Source organism: Rhinopithecus roxellana, chromosome 11, assembly GCF_007565055.1.
Source record: "Rhinopithecus roxellana isolate Shanxi Qingling chromosome 11, ASM756505v1, whole genome shotgun sequence".
NCBI lineage: Eukaryota > Metazoa > Chordata > Mammalia > Primates > Cercopithecidae > Rhinopithecus > Rhinopithecus roxellana.
Window position 1 is genome coordinate 122,743,610 of NC_044559.1, and position 16,947 is coordinate 122,760,556.

The following is a 16,947-nucleotide window of genomic DNA, read 5'->3' on the forward strand; positions in this document are numbered from 1 at the left end:
GAGATGTGTTTAAAAAGACAGCAGCCTGGCAGGTGCAGTGGCTCACGCCTGTAATCCCAGCACCTTGGGAGGCCAAGATAGGCGGATCACATTGCTATGCAGTAAATGTGACATGACATTAACCAAGGTTTGTTTTCCCTTTAATATTATGGCTATGGAATAAAATTTTTTATCAATAGCAACCCTTCAGTTCATTGAGCACTAGTTAGCTTATAAATTCTGATTTACATTGTAAAACCTTACACAATACCCAGGGAAGTCTTGCTGTTTATTAGTCTGTTCTCACACTGCTAGAAAGAACTGCCCAAGACTGGGTAATTTGTAAAGAAAAGAGGTTTAATTGTCTCACAGTTCCACATGGCTGGGGAGGCCTCAGGAAACTTTCAATCATGGCAGAAGGTGAAGCAGGCACATCTTACATGGCAGCAGGCAAGAGAGCATGTCAAGAAAGTAAAGAGGAAAAAGGCCCTTATAAAACCATCAGCTCTCGTGAGCACTCACTCACTATTATTAGAGCAGCATAAGGGAAACAGCCCCCATGATCCAATTACCTCCCACCAGGTCTCTCCCTCAACACCTGGGGATTACAATTCTAGATGAGATTTGGGTCGGGACAAAAAGCCTAACCATAGTACCGTTGTTTAGGTAGACACGTTCAATGATTAGTTATCTCTCCTGTATATTGTCCATTTATAGCTTCATCAAATGGTTTCTTCCTCTAGCTGATTTATTTGTGTTATGCAGTTTGCTAAACCACACTTTGGCTCACTTAGACTTCCAGAAGCATGTCCTTCTTGCTAATGGACCTTTTTCCTGCAACTGTTGAAGAAATATTCCAGCCAAATGGGAAGAAGCCCAGAGCACCTCCCCTTAGGCTAACTCCTGCCTCTGCTTTTCCTGCCTGGGTCAATCAGCCACAGCTTGAAATTCCTGAGGTTTTGCAAAATGTCCCTTTTAGTCCTTGAAGAGCTATTATTTTGTGAAACAGTTCCCAGTTTAGCTTAGGCAGAACAGTGGTCTAGAGATGTGCACCACAGAGTGATTTTATGTATAAGGATGTATGGGGGAAACTGTCTTAAACGACATCTTACTTGACACATACATGGAAATTTATACGTACTTTGCTATATTATAGATTCTGAGAATTTCTGCAGTAAAGAAATAGGTTTACCTTTGTGAAGTTTTCCAAATTCTTTCACTAGTTACTTTTGTAGCATCTGTTATTATGCATACACTCTGAGAAGTGGAGGCTCTAGAACATGTGGGAAGCCTGCATTTTTATATTTTATCCCAATTGGATAAACCACAAATCCCTGGTTAAAGGGAAGGCATTATTTAAATGCAGAAGCTTATGTATCCAAGAGCAATAATTCAAAGAGGAAGTCAATGAGTGCTTTTTCTGAAAAATGGTCACTTCTAAAACAAAACACATCCCCATTTTAGAGTGAATTTTGGTGTTTATATAATCACTCTGAATGAATTGAAGGGAGCACAGAGAGTGTACCAACGTGTTAAAAGTATCTTTGTAACTCTAAAAGATGTGGTCACAGATATGTTTTATCAAATCATTCAAGAAAAGAAAGGAAAAGATGGACTTTTATTGAATAAATGAAAAAGGACATGAGTGTGTAAGCGAATGCAAATGGAAGTAATCAGATAAACTCAAGTGCTCCTGCTTGTAAAGACAAAAGAAAAAAAAGTAAGTTAAATATTTAGGTGGCCTTACCTTGAAAGCATATTTCAATGCTCCATTTCTGACAACTTACCATAAACCAAAGGCGAAAGGATAATATTGCCTTTCTAATTTTAATTCCATGTTTGAATGAGGCAGAACTGGAGATTTGCCAACAATTGCTGCAAATCTTTTTCCATTCATAGTGTTTCCCCTGGTCATTTATAAGGGCAAAACATATAGAAATAGGCAACAGGAAGCAGATATCAGAAAACGCAGGAAGTACTTACTGAGCAGGAAAGATGGAAGGAAATTGATTGTTTTTGTTTAGTTTTCGTCTTCCATGGTGTTCCCCTAGGTATGAAGCATCAGCAGTCATGAAGGAAACAGATTTGTAATTGCAGAAGAGTTATTGTTTACATAGTGTTGGCATTACATTTCATTTACAACATATTTATTTTTAAAAACAGAGATAATCATTTTCCTGAATTGAATACAGTTTGCAAAAAATGTGTCTTGTAGGACCTACAGATTTTACTGATTTTTTTTGGAAATTAACATAAGGAAGAAAACTCATATCTGAAAGATGGTAAGACTTTTATGTCCTGGGTTGTATAGCCTGGGTTTTAACAAAAGACTGTCACAGAAGAAATGAAAAGTATTTAACTATGACCATATTTTGCATATAAAATCTCTGTCTCTAAACAAGATAAACTCGGGTGAGAAAGGTATTTTCATCATTAGAGAAATGATTTTCAGATCAGAAGAAGATTGAATTTGTTACGATATTTAGAATTACATTTTTACTTTTGTCATTTAATATGTGAATATTCTTCTTTGCTAATTATCGCCAATGTTTACATAACCAATCATCAGGATAGCATGTGATCGATTTCACTCATCTCAAGTAAAATTGGAATTTTAAAAAACATGGTGTTTTTGGTCGGATGCGGTGGCTCATGCCTGTATTCCCAGCATTTTAGGAGGCTGAGGCAGGCGGATAACCTGAGGTTAGGAGTTCGCGACCAGCCTGACCAACATGGAGAAACCCCATCGCTACTAAAAATATAAAATTAGCCAGGTGTGGTGGCACGTGCCTGTAATGCCAGCTACTCAGGAGGCTGAGGCAGGAGAATCACTTAAACCCAGGAGGCGGAGGTTGCAGTGAGCCGAGATGGAGCCATTGCACTCCAGCCTGGGCAATAAGAGTGAAACTCTATCTCAAAAAAAAAAAAAAAAAAATTAGGTGGGTGTGGTGGCATGCACCTGTAGTCCCAGCTACTTGGGAGGCTGAGGCGGGAGAATTGCTTGAACCCAGGAGGTGGAGGTTGCAGGTGAGCCGAGATTGCGCCACTGCACTCCAGGCTGGGCAACAGAGCGAGACTCCATCTCAAAAAAGAAAAAAAATGGTGTTTTTGCCCCCACATAACCACTTTAAATCTGTGAAATTGACTAGATTTTCACATACCTGATTTGGTGTCTGGCCCCCATAAGGCACAAATTGTCAAGTTGTATAGTAAAGAGCTGAAAAGAGTTCTGCACTGGAGTCAAGGGTGTCCAGCCCTAAACACAGGAACTTGGACATAACTTTCTGTGACTCAGTGTCATTCTCTGTTGGTTCCTGCAACATGGGGGGAAGAGCCATAGCTTGGAGTCAGGTAGCCTTGGGTTTGCCTTCTAGCTCTGCACCTACCAATCATGTGACTTTGGACAAGTTAAAAATTTATCAAGCAAGCTTTGGATTTCTCATCTGCGAAATGAGGACAACAGTATCTACCTCAAAGAGCTGTAGTAAAAATTAAGTGAGATAATGGAAAAACCAGTTTGCGTAATGTTTGGCACATGGCTAGTATATCTTTACTTGTATTGGCTTCAAAACTAGGACATTTCGTGTCTTAGTCTATTTGTGCTGATACAACTAAATACCACAAAACGGATAATTTATAACAAGTAGAAATGTATTTTCTCACAACTCTGGAGGTTGGGAAGTCCAAGATCAAGGTGCTGGCAGGTTCTGTGTCTGTAAGCTCTATCTCCTTCCAAAATGATACCTTGTTGCTGCCTTCTCCAGAGGATGAATGCTGGGCTCTCATACTGAAGAAGGCAGAAGGGCAAAAAGAGCCCAACTATTTCCCTCTAGCCCTTTGATAAAGTAGCTGATCCCATTCACGAGAGTTCTGTCCTCTTGACTTAATCACCTTCCAAAGGCTTTACCTCTTAGTACTATCACATTGGGCTTGAAGTCCCAACGTCAATTTTGAAAAGAGCATGAACATCTAAACCACAGCATTTGGCAAATGATACCTATCTTCTCTTATAATAATAGCAGTAAGTTTCCCAAACCTTAGGAATTAAAATATAAGCAATTGTCTCACAATTTATTTCCTTGGTTACAATTCCATATTTGTAAATGGGGCCAGAAGAACTTGCCAACTATCACCCAGTGACTAGAAATTCTCTCCTCAAATTCAGCCCTATATGAGAAATTGAACCAGACTCACTGAGTCTTGCTTTAAAGAGTATAAAATTATATCCAGTTTCACATATGCCTCACCCTTGGGATTAGGGCTTTGTCTCTCCAGAATTCTCCAGTTAGAATGCAATTGTTTCCATGGAGTCAACATTAATCCATTGTGAGATATTGGCTTATTACGTGTTTTTCAGATTTCTTTTCATCATGATATATAATTAAAATTACAGTGAGACTCAGAACAATAAAGTTTGATGGAGGCAGGAAAATTCCAAAGGGAAAAAGGATTAACAAAATAATGTAAGCCAAATGTAGTTAGGGTAGCCAAGGGGGAATGACCCATAAGAGGCAGAAGAACTAAAAAGAGGGAATTGAGGTGCCAAAGAAAAATTATCTTACTTTTATTTGGCCTAGAGTGAGCTCTGAAATAAATATACCTGTTAGGAATGAACAGCTGAGTTGAGAGAGAGAGACAGAATAGGGATAGGGAGTGAGAGAAAGAGAAGTTTTTCTACTTACCTCACTCCCTAGGATATGCTTTTATCATTAGAAAACTGTATAGAATTAGCTTTAACATTTTTCGTATTTGCTTTGTTTCACCTTGTCTCTCCTGAGATTATGTTATGAATCACCAGGAGAATTAAAAAATAATAATCTCAATGGCTAGACATGTAGACTTGCACATCTGAAGGTGACTTTGTGCTATTAAAGCTAGAACTGAATCTGGATCCTATGCTGTTACTTGGTGGGACACTTTTAAGGTTTAAATAAAGAGTGGGTCTTGAACAACTTGCATCTTTCAATGAAAGCAGTTATAGCCTCTAATTTAAAACAAAGAATAAAAGTATTAGGCCAATATGTTTTGTGTTACACACAATCATATTTTGTTCCCTAAATTATTCTAGAAGACAAACCAGCCTGTACCCTGAGAGTGACATGGTGAAATATTTATGTTGTCACTGGATTTGATTATTAAAGTCTTGCTTTTTTTTTTTTTTTCTCTTCCTGCAGGTAGGTTGTTTGTTTGTGAATAATTCTGTGTAAGTGGCAGACCTGTGGCTTGTTTCTAGCAGGGTCGCAGCTGAAGACTGCAGTGGCATGATGTCGATTCTATTTTCTGGGTTGTGCTTTGAATAGATTTTGTTCTGTGGAGCATTTATTAGGTAGACAAGTGTTTTTTTAGCGATCTGCTCTCATGGCTCAAACTCTTGCCTCTAGCTATCTTTAAAGATTCTACAAATCTTTTGCCTCTGGGCTTTTCATGCTTGTTTGTGACTTTCAGAAAGTTTTCCTGCAGATAATTTGTTTTCTCTGAAAATCGATAATAGTAGATTACTAGATAATGGCACCAACTGAAAAAGCTCTTGTTAAGGTTAAAGGTACATCAAATAAGCAGCACAAAGCTAATTATTGTGTCTTTAAAATATTTTTTCTCTCATACATGACTACATGTGGCTTATCAGCTTTGTATTTCAGCTGTTTTTCCACATCAAAATTAAGTTTCTTACTCATACTTAAATGTAATGAAAAAGCAGCAGCTTAATTTGAGAGATTCTTTAAAATGAAGTTTCCCCTTTGTCTCTCTCCTTTCTTTTTGAGGACTCTCACACTGGTTTTTGTTTGTTTCTCAAACTTCTTTCTTCAGTTTCATGTCACCTCTCTCTTTTTCTTGGCCTTTTCTTCAAAACTGAACCTTAGCTTCCTCAGATTTTATATCCTCTCTATTGGTGTTTTATACTTGTCTTCTTTTCTTTTCTCATGTATGTATGTATGCATGTATGTATTTTTGAGACAGAGTCTCGCTCTGTCACCCAGGCTGGAGTGCAGTGGCCCCAACTCCCTTCACTGCAAGCTCCGCCTCCCGGGTTCACGCCATTCTCCTGCCTCATCATCCTTCCTAGTAGCTGGGACTACAGGTGCCCGCCACCATGCCCAGCTAATCTTTTGTATTTTTAGTAGAGACGGAGTTTCACCATGTTAGCCAGGATGATCTTGGTCTCCTGACCTCGTGATCCGTCTGCCTCAGCCTTCCAAAGTGCTGGGATTACAGGCGTGAGCCACCGAGCTTGACCTCCTCTTATATTTTTAAAATGTCACTTGTGGCCTATGTTATTTAAATTATGTTCTTTAAATTGATAAATTCTAACTATAACTATTCAGTATTTTATCCTTTCTGTTTTATAGTTGCCTATTTTAGGTCGCTTCTTTCAGTCAATATTTTATCTATTATTATAGGTTATCCTTCAGTTTGCATATATTTGCACGGGAGTTTTATACTAACATTGAAATCATCTGCAAAAAATTTCAATATGACTTTGATAAATAAAGGTTGCCAGTTTTATTACTTCCTATACAACTGATAACACAAACAACTTTATAAGGAGATTATCAGGAAAGTGGCATTATTTTTCACTAGATATCCTTAAGGGTATTGATGAATGAAATAAGATCATGTTCATTTGAGAAATGCAAATCAAAACCACAATGAGATACCATTTCACACCAGTCAGAATGGCGATTACTAAAACGACAGATTGGTGAGGTTTGGAGAAAAGGAACACTTTTGACTGGGTGTGGTGGCTCACGCCTGTAATCCCAACACTTTGGGAGGCCGAGGCAGGTGGATCGCCTGAGATCAGGAGTTTGAGACCAGCCTGACCAACATGGTGAAACCTCGTCTCTACTAAAAATACAAAAACTAGCTGGGAGTGGTGGCGGGAGCCTGTAATCCCAGCTACTCGGGAGGCTGAGGCAGGAGAATTGCTTGAACCCAGAAGGCAGGGGTTGCAGTGAGCCAAGATCTTGCCACTGTACTCCAGCCTGGGTGACAGAGTGAGACTTTGTCTCAAAAAGAAAAAAAAAAAGAAACACTTTTACACTATTAGTTAGAGTGTAAATTATTTCAACCATTGTGGAAGACAGTGTGGTGATGCCTCAAAGATCTAGAGGCAGATATGCCTTTTGACCCACAACCCTTTTACTGGGTATATACTCAAAGGAATATAAATCATTCTATTATAAAGATACATGCACGTGACCAGGTGCGGTTGCTCAAGCCTGTAATCCCAGCACTTTGGGAGGCCGAGGAAGGTGGATCACGAGGTCTGGAGATCAAGACCATCCTGGCTAACACTGTGAAACCCCATCTCTACTAAAACAAATACAAAATATTAGCTGGGCATGGTGGCGGGTGCCTGTAGTCCCAGCTACTTGGGAGGCTGAGACAGGAGAATGATGTGAACCTGGGAGGCAGAGCTTGCAGTGAGCCAAGGTCGTGCCACTACACTCCAGCCTGGGCGACAGAGCAAGACTTTGTCTCAAAAAACAAAAAAAGATACATGCACGCATATGTTCATTGCAGCACTACTCACAATAGCAAAGACATGGAATCAACCCAAATGCCCATCAATGACAGACTGGATAAAGAAAATGTGGTACAGATACACCATGGAATACTATGCAGTCATAAAAAGGAAAGAGATCATGTTCTTTGCAGGGACACAAATGGAACTAGAAGCCATTATCCTCAGCAAACTAATAATGGAAGAACAGAAAACCAAGCACTGCGTGTTTTTACTCACAGTTCTCACTGAAAAATGAGAACACATAGACACATGGGGGGACAAACACACACTAGGACCTGTTGGGTAGCAGGGTATGTGGGAGGAGGGAGAGCATCAGGAAGAATAGCTAATGGATGCTGGGCTTAATACCTAGGTGATGGGTTGATCTGTGCAGCAAACCACCATGGCACACGTTTACCAATGCACATCCTGCACATCCTGCATATGAATCCTGGAACTTAATATAAAAATTGAAGAATAAAAAAGAAACAAAGAAAAGATAATGTGCATTTGTGTACAGTTATGTGCAAAATTGATAATTCACTATATGTAGACCACACATCTGTGTTTTAATTAACTTATTTTTATAAATAGTAATTAGCTTCTACATGTTCTTTTAAACTTTTAAATAAGATACTTTTTCATTATTAGAATTCACATCGACTTAGTTTTTCTTTTCTTGAATGTCTGTAAACTGGGTAAAACTCTTCCATTGATACAGTTCTCACATGTCTGCAGTGTTTCAGCATCTGTAGCAGAGACTTCCAGATAATTCAACTGGCTTCACACTGCTAGACTATAGTTCCCAGTAAGTGACCCCATGTGTCCGAAATGTGAGCAGAAAGTATGTAAGTCATATCCAAGCTTCTCCCTCTCACCCCAAGAATGGGACTTCCCTTCTGGTATCAAGAATGGAGGTAACCCCCAAACAGAAATTGCAAGCTGTGTTTTGAAAATGAACTTACAATGTAGAAGGAGTCTTTGTTTCTTCTCCTGAGTGGAGACCTACTGAAACATGAACATTCATATGATTTATGCATACAAAAGAAAACTTTATTGCGTTGGGCTATTGATATTATAAGGTTTGTCTGTTACAGAAACTAAAGTTACATTAAATAAAACAAAATCCCTTAAATAGCATTGCTGGGACAAAGTAAAGAAATACAGAATGGCTTGTTAAATATAAATTTTAAATAAGCAACAAGCAATGAGTAATTGGCATTTTTTAGTAGAAGGGTGTCTTATACAATATTTAGAATACTTATACCAAATAAGTTCTTAGGGTATCTAAAATACAAATTATTGCATATTTTTCTCTCTAAATCTGACACCTGCACCCCCAAAAGAGACTATTTAATAAAAATATGAGAACTTGGAGAATATAGATTATGTTTTTGCTTCTTTTACCCCACTTGATTTTCTAGTGCTATTTTAGACATGTAAGAAACACTCAATGCTCTTTTATTTCAATGCCATAGTTTAGTACAGGAAGGAGATAATATTATGGTAAAATTTTCACAGATGTTATGTTTCAAACCCCATTCAGCATCAACAACTTTCAGATATTATTTGTTAAAACAGAAGTTGCTTAGAGTGTGTGCTAAAAAATATTGACTAATAAAAAATTATCATTTCTATTTTCTCATTCTTGATTGCTAAAAATATTTTGGTGACTTCTTCCTTTTCATATACGTAATCTCATTGCATTTTGTGCTAAATTCATTACATTTATTGTATAGTTGATCTCTCACTTACCTATTAATTTACTTACATCATGTTTCATTTTTGATAACAGTATCCCATTGGAAGCCTGGAGTCAAACCCTGCTTGTCTTCTATGACAGTCTAGAATGATGTTGATCCTTCATATTGATAAATGTTGGCTATATTGAGCAAATTCTTAGAATCTTTATGCACCCTACCCATGCCAGGTGAAAATCTATGTGTGTGCGTGTGTGTGTGTGTGTGTGTATGTCTGCGTACATGTGTGCATAAGATTTGTAACATTATTGCCACCAGTTTAGAGATAAGAAATTGAGGCATATAGACCAGGTATGGTGGCTCACTCCTGTAATCCCAGCACTTTCGGAAGCTGAGGCAAGCGGATCACTTGAGGTCAGGAGTTTGAGACCAGCCTGGCCCACATGGTGAAAGCCTGTCTCTACTAAAAGTACAAAAGTTGGCTAGGCATGGTGGTACATGCCTGTAATCCCAGCTATTCAGGAAGCCGAGGCACAAGAACTGCTTGAACCTGGGAGGTAGAGGTTGCAGTGAGCCGAGATCATGCCACTGCATTCCAGCCTGGGCAACAGAATGACAGACTCCATCTCAAAAAACAAACAAACAAAAAATGTTGAAAGTTAAGTAACTAGGCTGGGCATGGCGGCTTATGCCTGTAATCCCAGCACTTTGGGAGGGTGAGGTGGGTGGATCGCGAGGTCAGGAGTTTGTGACCAGCCTGGCCAATATGATGAAACTCCATCTGTGCTAAAAATACAAAAAATAGCTGGGCATGGTGGCACATACCTGTAGTCCCAGCTGCTCGGGAGCCTGAGGCAGGAGAATCGCTTGAACCTGGGAGGTAGAGGTTGCAGTGAGCCGAGATATTGCCACTGCACTGGGCTACAGGGCAAGACTCGGTCTCGGAAAAAAAAAACAAAAACAAAAAAAGAAGTTAAGTAACTAGTGGAGGTCACCATCAGCACCAAGATGACTGTGTGTTAAATAAGTAGATTCTAAGCAGTTACAATGTAACAGAAGCAAAATGTCAGCATTTAATTCATTTTGCATAAATTATGGAGGGAGCAGCCAGGATCTGTGTGCAGTACAAAAAAACCCTCCTCCGATCAAAGATGTCATGGTGCTGCTCTGCTCTAAGTGCAGATGGTGAAGGGTACACCAGGGTGGGTGGAGAGAGTCCAGGCTTAGAGTCAGAGGACACATTTGAGCTACAACTTCCATTTGGTGGTTGTGTGATGAGAGCATATCTCAGTGTATCTGAGTCTCAGTTTCCTTTTCTCTTGAAGCAAGAGAATATACAATTATGCAAATATTTTTTGCACTCTTAAATGATTTCCATCCGTCTTGTTCAGATTTCTTTGAAGAAATCTGCAGAAATCTGCAACCTCCTAATAAAGTGCTTTTTCCAGTGGAACATTTTACATTTTCTTCACACAACAATGTGTGAAAATACCACTGCAGAGCACACTCATAGCGATTATGACAAAACCACATTTTAGACATAGAAAGTGTTAATGTCTGGTGAAAGAGTAAAAGAATTTTGGACTATAAAGAAAATCTACAAGTATTCATGACATGCATTAGAAATACGTTCACCAATAAAATTAAAATAACATTGACACCTAAAATGGAAACTTCTAGTTGACTGTGAAACTTACTTAAGGGCCCTTTGACCCTAGATAGTGCCAAATGTTATACCCTCAAAAAAAGCCATTAAATTGCTTATGTCTTTCTTTTGATGTGTTCATTTTTGGCTACAGTTTTTTCAATATGTCAATATTTGGCTACCGTTTCTCACCTAAAATGTCATAATTCAAAAGAATTACTTTTTTTTAAAACTGTGTCCCTGCTTTAATATGTTTTCCATTTGTACAGTACTTCCCTAGGCTGTAGTAACTAAATGATGAGTGTCCCCATTTGGTCAACCTATTGGTTGATTTCTTATTTTGGGGGGAGGTACATATTTCTAGTGGAGACACTATAGATATTACTTTTATTTACTTATAACTCAGTGCTCCAAATACTTCGGGTAGACAGGGATTTATTACCAGGCAGGATGTAAAGTTCTTGAAAGGGCTAAAGGAGCAGACCCCATGCTTGCTTTAGAAGAACTGCTCTTAGGCCAGGACTCACACGGCCTCTGTGACCAGGAAAGCAGCTGCTGCCACTGGAGGAAACTGCCTGGTCAGGGAGCTGCTGAAGACAGATCCACAGTGACTCTGTCATGGCTGTTTTCTCATATGGCTGCTTTAGGACCTTCCTCCTCCTCTCTGCCTAACTTCGTTCTGAATTCAATTCTCTCAAATAGTGTGTCTCAGTTTGTGCTGCTATCACAAAAGTCCACAGACTGGGCAATTTATAAAGATCAGAAACTTATTTTCTCACAGGTCTGGCTTCTGGGAAGTCTAAGATCAAGGCAGCAGCAGCTTCCACATCCGGGAAGGGTTGAGTCTCTGTGTCCACGATGGTGTCTTGAACTCTGCGTCCTCTGGAAGGGAGTAACGCTGTGTCTTCCCAGCTTTACTTTACTAACTACTTTAACTTTACTACCACTTTACTCCCAGACAGAAGGCAGGGGAAGAAAATAGGAATGGCCTCTCTGTGTCAAGCCTCCCTATAAGGGCACCTAACCCTACTCATGAAGGAGGAAACTTCATGACCTAATGCCCTCTTAAAGGCCCCACCTCTTAATACTATCACATAGGCAACACCTAGATTTTGGAAGAGACATATTCACACCATAGCAAAATCTAAGTCATAATCAGGCCCTAACTGAAAGGAAGTCTAAGAAACAAGAATAACTTTCTAGGCTCTGGAGGGCAATATACAGTAGACCAGGGTTTCACACCCTCAGTGCTATAGATATTTAGGGCCAGGTAATGATTTCTTGTGGAGAGCTGTGCCTTATAAGATGACTGACCCACTACACATCAGTATCCCCTGACTGTGACAGCTAAAAATGTCTCCAGACATTGCCAAATATCTCCTGAGGAACAAATCATCCCAACGGAGAACCACTGCAATAAACAGTGCTTTGCATTTTATAGATCACACCACATTAGACAGTTATAAGATCAATCTTTTAAAATATATATAAAATAGAATAGGAGTAGAATATTATAGTGTATATATTATACAATAAAACACATGAATCCACACATAATAGTGAAGTATAGTTTCATAATATTTTTAATTCTGTCAATGTGTATGTATGTTTTTACAGGGCTTAATGACCAATATATTTCCTATTGTGAATATCAGTGTATTTCATACTGTTTGTAATAGTCAAAAAGTTTGCAAATAACTTGATTAGAGCAAGACTGGAATGAAAAAAGAAGAAACTAGTTTACAGTATACTCAACAATACTGTTTACCCTAAGTATGAACAAAACAGTCAATATTTTCTCCACTGAGTGCTCCGTGTCATCTATATAGCATTCAGTGGTGTTGAACTTACCTGTCTAATCTTTTATAACCTCTCCTGTATGGGATGGATGACAGATCTATTAGCCCACAATTTTTACAAACTCAAGTATTTTCTTCACTACACATTGACAAGATTATATGAAATGAATACCTCATAAAAAAAATAAATTGCAGAGCTTCATCTTACCTTATCCTGGCTAAAACAGAAACCATATTGTTAAAGGGTCTTTGTGGTGTTTTTGACTCATAAGCAAAAAAGCAAACATTCTCACACAAATTAAATCAGATTCTTTGGACTTTTCAGCAAATAATCTTTTAAAAAGGCCTTTAAAAAAAACAACGAAGCTAGCTTTTATACATAAGACAAATATGCATATTGATGAATGTGCACCTACGAACACATCTGGAAATACCTGAGGATAAGCCACAATACAGACAATCTGTGCACATAAGATAAACATGGGAATAATTAGAGGCCAGTCTATCCTGTAGGATAAGCTATGGCTATTGCACAAAGACAGAATAATGTTCAGAGGAGAATATAAATCAGGTTTATTGGATAGAATTTTGCAAACACTAAATATTTTTTGAAATAAAGCATTTACATTGAATACATCCATTAATACTTGTTCATAACTAAAATGTTTTAATCTCTTAAAGTGTTTTGAAATTTCACACATCTCACATGAGTCCAGGGTTAAACAAAATTTGTATATTATGACACTTTTATTGAAGACAAAATGTCTTACTTATGCTAATGCATGATTAAACTTTATATTACAAAAATAAAACAATTGTGTTGCAAATTCACCTAATGATTCTTCCCCAAGGAAGTTGTTAGCCTTTACATGGTTTACTTTAAGGTTCAACAAAAATATCCTAATAATACTAAAGTGGTAAAGTTCAATTTATAGTGTTTACCAATGAAAATTTCTATAATTTGTTAGTCACATCAGTTATACATTTAACACAGTATATGCATCAAGATAACTATTCTGAAAAGAATATTTTGTTATGAACAAGCTCTAATTTTTGATCATCAGAGGTTTTACATCATTCTTTTGTTTTCTTCTTGAACTTGTATTACCATCCTACTACTCCCACAGAATTTTATCCTAATTTATTATTTTTATTGATTCAAAATATTTTAGTGATTATGTGATGCTTAATATTGAGTGTCAACTTGATTGGACTGAAGGATGCAAAGTATTGTTCCTGGGTATGACTGTGAGGGTGTCGCCAAAGGAGATTAACATTTGAGTCAGTGGACTGGGAAAGGCAAACCCACCCTCAATCTGAGTGGGCACCATCTAATCAGTTGCCAGAGAAGCTAGGATAAAACAGTCAGAAGAATGTGGAAGGACTAGACGGACTGAGTCTTCCAGCCATCGTCTTTCTCCTGTGTGGATGCTTTCTGCCCTCGAACATCAGACTCCAAGTCCTTCGGCTTTTGAACTCTTGGACTTACACCAGTGGTTTGCCAGAGGCTCTAGGGCCTTTGGTCAGACTGAAGGGTGCACTGCTGACTTCCCTACTTTTGAGGTTTGGGGACTCGAAATGATCCACTATTGGCTTCCTTTCTCCTCAACTTGCAGAGGGCCTATCGTGGGACTTTACCTTGTGATCCTGTGAGTCAACTCTCCTGAATAAACTCCCTTTCATATATACATCTATCTTATTAGGTCTGTCCCTCTAGAGAATCCTGGCTAATACACTGTATTCTAGCCTCTGGAAATAATGTATATAAATTTTATCCAGTGATCATATGACTCTATAGTAATAAAAGAAATAGAAAAGCAAAACAAAACAAAATAACCTTCTTTTGGGTTGAGTTAGTATTACAATTATTTTTGGCACTCAATTTATTTAAAAACAAATGTATTACAAATTTTGATGAATAGTTTATAAAAGAGAAAAAGATCACTGGAAAGACATTTCTCCAAGTCTTGATTCCATATGACTTGCTTGTTCAAAGTCAAACTTGGATTCCTGTTAGCTGTGCTAAACAATCCTAAAAGGTTTAATAACCTTTTCTTCCCAACACAACAATTCCGGACTTGTATGGTCTTGCATGGAATAAATCTTTCTGTGTTGCACAGCCCCCATGTTGAAACCACCTTGACAGAATTCACTGAATGCCAGAATTTCTCGATGACTGCATTTGTCACCAGATCCTAAAGCCTCACACTTTGCAAGTTCATGTGTTAGGCCTCAAGGGATTCCAGAGTGAAACACTTCCATGCTAGGGCTTGCTTTATGGCCATATCATCAAGTCTTGGCATGAATTTTTATCAATGGAAGCATTTTTCCTCGGTGTTTGCCTCTGTCTCCCTACAATGTGTTCCTTTAACACATTCTCTTCACAAGAAACTTTCTGCAATCGTAGGAAAAGATTTGCTGTCAGTTGACTGAGGCAGGACTGTAAATATCACTCCATAATTTCAAGTGAGAAAGATGAAATTAGAGCCATTTTCTACTCTGTCTTCCCTCTTGGGGCCAGTTTTAAGCAATATTGTGAAATAAATTTTCAGCAGCTCACAGGATTCCACTTCTGACTCTTGCTCTGTGGTCATAAACACAGCAACTTCGTAAGTTTTATTTTATAACTCTTCAAGCAAGTCAGTGATTTGGAACAGAATGCCTAACTTAACACACATTGTCAATGCATTCAAGGAGTGCTGTTGCATGAATCTAGACGTAGAGATTGAATAATTGATGCTGTCTTGTTCTTTGCTACTTTAGGTCTTGTGGTGGCATAATTGATGCTGTGTTTATTGCTGGCTGCTTTGGTCAGGTTCCTGGTGCCCATTTTATTCCATAGAAATGAGGTTATGGCAGATCATTGCTAGTTCTGTAGGGAATGCTTTAGTTCTTGCCAGCCAAAATTTTGTCATAGCCAGTTTCACTACTTGATGATGCCAAATTCAGGAAATTAACAAAAAGTATGATTGATAGACCAAATGAATATTATAATTTCTATTACCATTCTGGTTGGATGCTTTGCAGTTGTGTGCTATTAAAGTTGTAAATAAACTTCATCTTCTCAGACCGCTTGACTGTTCTACTATGTCAGTAACTCTCGTTCCTGGAAGAGATGTGAGTAGCTGTGCCGAGACCCAAGGAGTTTAAATTTCTGGGTAGTTAAAAGAATGAGTCACTTTATCAGAGCCCGATTATTTCTGAATCCTGAAGGGCTTCTCTTATCAAGAAAGAAAATCTCTTACGTGTAACATCTCCACCCTGGAAGGGGTCGGTGGGGGAGGCTTACCATCTAGCAAATATTTTTTTACATGATTAGAGAACCAACTTCTGGTAGTGTGTCTTCACTTATATTAAATCATCTACTTTATATAGTTTAATTAACAAAAATTTTTAAATGCCAGGCAAACTTCTAGACATGGTGAAGATAGAGAATATTAAAAATGTAGAAAAATGTAGAGTGTCTAGGGCCTTTGAGGTACTTGCAAATTTATTTAGGAGACAGGTCATAAAATATGGAAAATTTGAATAGTGCACAATCTGTTAGGTTGGTGCAACTACTTTTTCACCAACCTAATAATTATAACATGACTCAACAGTGGGAGGAATATAACTAGTGAGTATAGGCATTCACTAGTTAATTGCCAAATGGAAGATGTTGTCAGTTACTGCTTTGACTCAACTTTGAACTAACAGTAAAACAGGCTGGATTAACCATCGTATCTATCCAGTCCTTTTTGATGACTAGAACACAGGCACAGTAGACACAATACATATTAAAGATGATGTTATGTGCACTTGTCTATTCTGGTACTCCGTAAATGATGCTGTTTTTTGGCTGATAACCCTAACTTCTCAACCTAGCTCTGGAGTCGCTGTAACAAGAAGATCCCACTGGTTACATTAAAAAAAAAAATCTCCTTAGCATCCAAGTCCAGATTTTAGGGCGCTCATGCCATGATTCTTTTGATGAATGAATGCCAGCTGTTAGACATCAAATCTGAACAGAAGAAATGCTTATTAACACTTTTTTCATTTGGGCTTTACTTTCCAATATTGAAGTACATAGACTCTAACCAAGGATCAAGATATAATGCAGCAAAAACCCTATGAGTTTCTGTTTCTTCTTTAAGTGAAATTAGGAAATGGTATAAATCTCAGGAAGATTTTCACAATTTAAAACACAAAGCATTTAAGGTCATGTCTGTGTGACACCAAAATATTGGGTGGAAATTTCAAATGGTAATTTGGACACACACACACACACATTATGTATATATATTATATATATGTTAATAAAACATATATACATGTTAA